Genomic DNA, 6,563 nt, shown 5'->3' on the forward strand with positions numbered 1-6,563 from the left:
TATGGTTTTGGACGTACGCAGTTTGTGCCTGGGATTCGATTAAGAAAGAGTACAAGAATCTTGGCGAACTGGCTGTCAACGCTGGTAGGTTCTCAAAAACAACCCAGATTAAAGAGCCAGCAATACATTATAACGTTATGCAGGAAATACACGCGGGGGAGACATTTCATATTATGAAATTTTTGTTGCATATCACGCACAATACTACAATTTTAAGTTCTGCTATGCATATAATTTAAGACAAAAAACTATGCCCAAGCAAGTTAGGCTATCGCACGCTATACCCAAACGTTAAACATGTAGCCCCACCCCCGTGTTTACTGCAAAGTAACGGTTTCAACTTCTAGTAGCCTTCTCTCAAAAAATTTGCTCAAGTTTGAAAGCTCTTGAAACAAAACTTTTCCATGATATATACTATTTCGTAACATAAGGCGTCCATCGTCAATTGAACAATGAAAAACTAAAACTCTAACTATTATAGAGATTCTCAAAAACTTCAAAAGGACTTATAAAATACCGTTCTTTTGTTTGCTGCTCAATAATTTCATTCAATTAGAATTGTTCTTTTTTGCATTTTTGTTTTGCATTATATAAAGTGTGAGCCAAAGCAAAAAACGTTGTATCTACTTGCGATTGAAAAAAAAAAACAAAACAGAGATCGGATCTGCTTGTTTTTAGAACACTTTAGAAACTGAGTATTTGATTACGCCTGAGACTATCTTTTGTTGCAATATAATTTTTGGAATCTAGCAAATAACTTTCCAGAAACCACCAATACAAAAAGGTAGGATAAAAACAAACGCTAAGAATATTTTTGTAATCTCAATTCGATAGTGCTTTGTTTCTTCAAAATTCTTTTTTGAAACAATCTTGCCATCAAAAAATTGTTCTTCAGCTTCTTGCGAAGGATGAAAGATTCGCAAACAATTTTAGAAAATCCACGGCAATTAGAATCTTTCTATTGTTTTTTCCCTTTATTATAAAGTCGGAGACAGAGCAAAAAAGTTGTTTCTATGCTGGACTGAAAACTTGTAAAAACTAATCTACCTGTTAGTTGAACATTTTGAAAAAAGAAAAGGACATAAAAATAAGTAACAATTGGGTACTATCTCTTGTCGAGTGCATTGTTGATTCTTATCCTGGAAATTCTACTTTCCACGAAATTTAGTTTAAATTTGCGTGCTTTACCATTATGATGAAACTTAATCCACCCTAATAAAAAGCTAACGACCAATCTGAAAAATGAAATTTTAGCGACCAATTTCGCATTAGCAAAATTTTGCAAGAATGTCGTTTTTGAAAAAACTTGCAGAAAATGGCCATTTTTAAAAAAAAAGTTTCTTGTGATACAGCTTTCTTTTCGAATTTGTTCTGATACAGCTTCCCTTCGTGACTTGCTCACTGCAACTTTTTGAACTGGTTCTATGTTGATTTTCTTGCAAACACGAAAGCAGTAGTTAGGTTTCTGTACTAATGAAATGAGTTTTTATTCATCTCTTCATCGTGGAAAATATATCTAGATGGAGATCATTTCTGATCACAATATTGTTTAAAAGATCTTTCAAAAGACCTGGCAAAAAGGTAGTTAAATTAAGAGAAATTTTTCGATTGCTCGTTAATATCCTACACTATTATGTAACCATACTTTTTTAGTAAAAAAGGTGCAATAAAGTCTGAATTAAAAATTTCACCATTAATTTTTTCATTAGGAAAACTTTTTCTGTTTTTTGCTTGCAATGGGGTGCAACAGTCGAAATGTTTTTTAAATTGCTACTTTCAACTTTGTAAGTTACTTGCCCTAATACACGCTTTTTAGTTAAACATCCATAAGAATTAGCTCAACCACAGTAAAAAAATTCAATGTCCTTTTTTGCAAAGTGTATACAATTGATTTCAATTTTGCAAAAAAAAAAACGATATCAAACGTGGGAAGAGATACACTTTATTCTTTCAAGAAAGCAAATTGTTTTTGAAAGAATTGTACTCTTTTCTACAATTTTCGGATACGACAGCTTGCTTTATTAAATTTTACAGCTGGTTTAATTAAATTGTACAACATGTGGCCCCGTAGAAACCTGAGAACAACACTCTCCATTAAACACATTGTATTTAAATAAAAGAAATGAGGCTCCTGGGGACAATGAATATCATTGAATTCGAAAACTGTCGATATGAAAACGCAATGGAAAAGTTATATATAATTTCGTATCATAAATTTTTAATTAAGGATGCACTTGGCATGGTTACAGGCATACAAACTATTTTTTTTTGGAAAAACTTCAGAAATATTCTTGCTTTAACTCTCAGAAATCATTTCGTGGAAGATAGCAGTGTTGAATATGACACCAATTGTTTTTTTTTCGTTAAAACGGAAAACAATATTTTGTTTTTTTTTTCTGTAAAACTGTTTCGTTTCTTTTCGTACAATTTCACCTTTGGATGGAGTTTTATTCGAGGTACCAGTATCAAACATTAAAAAAAACTAACTTTGGTTACCTCAAGAAGGGATTGGGCAACTATCGTTTTCCTTGAAAGAGTCAATTTTTTGACACACAAAATGTTGTTTGATTGCTTTTTAAAGAGTCGTAGGTATCTCATGGAAAGCAACAGCAACAGAGTGCATCGAATCCCGGAATCCCCACCACGAAACTTGTAATCCCCGTAATTTGAAAAGATCTGGGTTTTTACCCTGTTTCCTAATTGGGAATCACTTCCAGTAAACACTGAAAAGATCTGGGTGTTTCCCGTGTTTTACGGTCGGGAATCTTGTTTTTCCCCTAAAACCATGATAAGATACGGGACGACCCCTGGATTTTCCTCAAAAGCTTCCTGCTCTTGTTCCCCTTTCCCTGCCAAAACGCCGATGTTCCCAAAAATGCAGAAAACCCTTCACTTATTCTTTTTATATCTTACGAACACTAGAAAGTCTCTCGGTAAGCCTCCCGGGTTTTTCCCATATGTGTTCCGCATTTTGCCGATATTTTTTTCCAAGATCTTGAAATGGTTATTTCTGTTTTTTTTGTCCCCTAGCGTTTTTCATATGCTTCAAAGATAAATCATCAACTAATTTCAGTTCTTGCTGCGTTTTTGTCTGAGTTTGCCCTAACATTTTTTAACGTCTGGTTTAGTAAACTTCCTAAAATTATTAATCGGCAAAATTCGTGACCTTCGAAATATATGAAGTTTTTGGTAGTTTTAAAAACCTAACATCTGAAAATTGTTCTTAAAAGTTGAGTTTATCGGTCTAAACCAGTTATTGCAGTGCAATGTTGAAACAAAAACAAACATCATCACTTACTACGTTGATGGGCCGAAAATGACTATAACCAGCTCTATCTCATACTGCGTTTTCATCAATTATTTCAAGATCATATAAGAAAATTTTGTATGGCCTGTATGGGACCATATATGGTTCTTGGATATGGTTGCCAAGAAAGGTCAACCCGGGAGGGAATGGATTACTCCAGTTCCTTCCTGTTTGACAGCAAAATTAGAAGTGTATTTCATGCGCTCAGTCGTTGCAGATTTTTGTGAACGTTACTTGCGAATTTATGAGCTACAGTTGCAATTATTCGTAATCAATTCTCTGACTTAAGTTTTTTTGTATTACTAAAATTCACTTAAGCACTAGTAACCCTATTTCACAATTTACTCAGAGGATTACATTTATTATATCTTGTGTTTGATTCACAAGGGTAACAAAAACTACATGTAGAAAAATGGGCTATGATCTTTGCTTACGATTGGGTACACGGACGCACAATTTTCAAAACTGGTAGATAACGTTCAACAGACGTTAATTTTTCATCATTTTAATATGTTCAAAACAATTATGTTGCTGTTCCTCGATGACTTCTGATTATTTTCAACTCAAATTTGTGTTTTACTGAATAATAAATGTAATCCTCTGAGTAAATTGTAAAATAGGGTTACTAGTGCTTAGGTGAATTTTAGTACAGCAAAAAAAAACTGGTAGATAACGTTCAATAGACATTAATTTTCATCATTTCAGTATGTTCAAAATTATTATGTTGCTGTTCCTCGATTGGCACAACAATTTATGTCCACTCTAACTCAAGCAACTAAGAGATCATGTAAAAGACAAAATTAAAAACAACCTTTTCAGATAACTTGATTGTTTCTCAAAAAAAACAAAAAATTTATTCATAACCAAAGACTTTGATGTCTCTCGGATTGAAATTAAACTTAGAAGTTGTCTTGAAGCAATCGTATGAGAAAATCAGCAGAAACTAAATTGTAGATTGATTGAGTTATGGCAATGTTTCCTGCAGAGCAACATACAACTTGTATCCTCGAAAGCCAGAGAAATTGTTCTATTTTTTCAACGATTAATGGGATTATTGTTTATACGTATTAAAATAGCTTTTGAGACAGAGATACATAGTATTTGTTTTCTGAAATAGTGAAAATTTGTGCCACTACCCGGGTTGGGCTCACACATTTCATCGAAGGATTATAGTAACTTTTTATTATGGTAACAATTTCACTGCTGGATCATGGATGGCTCCTTACCGTCTTTTCTCTGACAGAAGAAATTCATCAATAAAATATCTCAATTTTTTACTGGAAAATAAAAAATCCATAAAAAAGCTTTCGAAGACTTAACTAAACGTCATCATTCCTCCAGGAATCGTTTCGGTGCAAGAACCAGCCATTGTACCTCTTAATCACCGTCACATATGATCTTTTTGAATAAAAGCATTTAATTACATTAAAATTTCGTTTGCATAAAATAAGCATTATTCGTGTAAATTTTCAGCCAATAGGAAAAGTTTCCAATAAATTACAATAATCCATTGAAAGGAATTTGGATTTCAATGAAATAACTGTGGTCCATTGCTGGGAATTTTGTTTTCTTTTAAATTACTGTGAAAAATATCCGCCGTCAGCCTCTCTACGGCTTTTATTTAGGCGCTCTCCTTTTTATAGCTGCGAAGCTGTAAGCTGAGCGTAGCTATATTGCGGTGCTCTTGGTTTTTTTTTGTTTCGTCATCTGACGCTCTTTTTTCGTTTTACATTTGTTCACACAGCAGAGCTGAAAAATTCAAATTTTCTGAATGACCTCTTCCTCTCACTAACGGCATTTGCGCGCGTGACGTCATTTCTCACTCGCTTTAGCAAAAGTTTTTAGGTTATTTGCGTGATCAGATTTTGATCATACGTGACTTACCTCACTCAATAAAATGACTTTTGCACTTTAAAACTTAAGTTTAATTTGATTTTGTTTAAGGTCAAAGGAGCTCATATGTGCAGTAAAGGTTCCTAATAAGAGGCTTCTGTGGAATGAATTTTAACAAGCTTTTAGTTTATCGCTGAATGTTTTTAGCCTAGTTTTTTGAGTGGCGTCGACTTTTTTTTTCAATTTAGATCTGTATCTGTTTCTATCTCTATTATATGGCACGCAGGTCTATTCTTTCGCAGCTATTCCGGCAATCTGCCGGCTATGTTTTTAAATTCGCTTTACCTTTTGATCACATTTTTTGTTTTGCATAATTCACGACTTTCACTTTTGACTTCTGACTTACCTCACTCACTGTTTCAACTGAATGCCTTTTAAAGCCATTCACTCAGATTAATGAAGTTAAACTGATCCATCGACAGAAAACAATGGGACGCATCCTGGGTATCTTTTATCCGTTTCAAGGTTAATTGATTTAAGAGGAGACGTACAAAGCTGCTGCAATAATTTAAGTATCAAAATTGACTTGTTTTCAATTTTATCTTGCAGACAAATATGGCACTTGGCTTCTTAGTATTTTTTTGAGAAACCGACTTCGAGCTGCTTTGAGCAAAAACTGAACATGGAATGGGAATATAAGAGATACTTTTCTTAATTTATTTAAAACTTTTTTGCACAATCACAGAAATTTTGAATTTTCCTACTTGTATAAGTAAAATCAGAATAATTTCTGGTGAAAACGTATATAGTGTTTCCACAAAATATTTTTCACCAGAGCATTCACGCTCTATTCGTGGGCTGAATTCTAACAAGCTGAGTTTTCTAAACGGTTATTTGGTTTTGTTACCCGGGTCGAGGTTTTTGGGTAAATTTTCGTAAGAAATGCGGTGAATGCGGTGAATTTTCGTAAGAAATGCGGTGATTGCGGTGAATGCGGTGAAAAAAAATAATTCACCGCATTTCACCGCATTTCTTACAAAAATTCACCACCAAATTCACCGCATTTCTTACAAAAATTCACCGCATAGACTATTATGGCAAAATAATGTAAGAAATGCGGTGAATGCGGTGAATGCGGTGAAAAAAATAATTCACCGCTTTCTCTCAAGCGGTGAATTATTTTTTCTCACCGCTAGATGCGGTGAAAAAAAATAATTCACCACATTTCACCGCATTTCTTACAAAAATTCACCGCATATGGTTTCCAAAGTTTACTCAATCTGATTTAAATTCACAAGAATTAACAAACAAGTAAGTGACAGTTGGCGCAGTGGAATAAGCATTGGAAGGCATGCAGGAGGTCAGAGGTTCGAACCCGTGTAGGGACGATTCTTTTTTGTAAGAATACTGAGAACGCGGTGAA

This window comes from Convolutriloba macropyga, unplaced genomic scaffold, assembly GCF_964194025.1.
Source record: "Convolutriloba macropyga unplaced genomic scaffold, txConMacr16.3 SCAFFOLD_2619, whole genome shotgun sequence".
In the NCBI taxonomy this organism is placed as follows: Eukaryota; Metazoa; Xenacoelomorpha; order Acoela; family Convolutidae; genus Convolutriloba; species Convolutriloba macropyga.